Below are 1,020 nucleotides of genomic sequence, written 5' to 3' on the forward strand. Positions count from 1 at the left end.
TGAGTCATAAGAAGGTGAAAAAATTAGTAAAAAGTACTTGGCATACAAGTACTTCTATTACTGTGGTAGAACATCTATAAATGTTTTCTCATGTGTTTTATTTAAAAATTGGCAAGACATAACGTCGAGCACCCGAGCAGATCGTGCCGTCCTTAAAAAAAAAAGCAGCTTCTGCTCTAATGAACCTTCAGTCCTTAGAAAATGGGAAATGCTCACAGACACTGAAGCGCTTTTATTCATGCATTTCTGTTCTGCCCTAGTTTTTTTTTTCTCTTTGTAAACTAGTTATCCACTGAGAAATCGAAGGGTAAATCATGATTTAATAAGGGTAATATAACAATTTCATTATTCGGATTTACGAGGACTCGTTCCCTTTTTGTTTCTCATTACAGTTCCGGCCTGTATGAAATGTTCCACTCAGGCTCCGGTCCAAATGACCACTGGGCGGTTCAAAGAGACGACCAGGATGGTTGTTATAACTCTGGACCATATCCACATAGCTGGCCTCAGTTCTGCCTGCCATGTTCCAGCAGCGGCGGTCACCAGTGTCCCTACCTCGGAGTCCACACCAGAGCGCTGTCCACTGCACGGCACCAGCCTCACAACAGGTGGAAGGTGGGTCAACACACTAAGTTAACACCTTAAAATGATCAGTATATTAATAGTTTTTTTTTTGATAGTTTTTTTTTATAGTTAGCATCCTCCATCCTGCCCTGCGGGTGGTGCTAAGTACTAACTTGAATCAATTCAATCCTTTTATTGCGTTAAAACAGTGTGAAACCTACGGCTTGAAATAAAAAAATACCTAGACTTAATTTTCAGGAAATGTTTTGTAAAATTATATTTCACTAAATATGAAGGTTTTTCTAATGTACTTTTTTTGTATAAAAACAAAGGAGAAAAAGACTGACTTTTTAAAAATGTATATGTAATTATTTTATGATTGCACTGGTTTGGCCCGATTGATGAAGCCCCTGAACCATAATGAGTTTGACACCTCTGGCAGACCTGGAAGTTTTA

This window comes from Cynoglossus semilaevis, chromosome 8, assembly GCF_000523025.1.
Source record: "Cynoglossus semilaevis isolate Cse_v1.0 chromosome 8, Cse_v1.0, whole genome shotgun sequence".
Lineage (NCBI taxonomy): Eukaryota > Metazoa > Chordata > Actinopteri > Pleuronectiformes > Cynoglossidae > Cynoglossus > Cynoglossus semilaevis.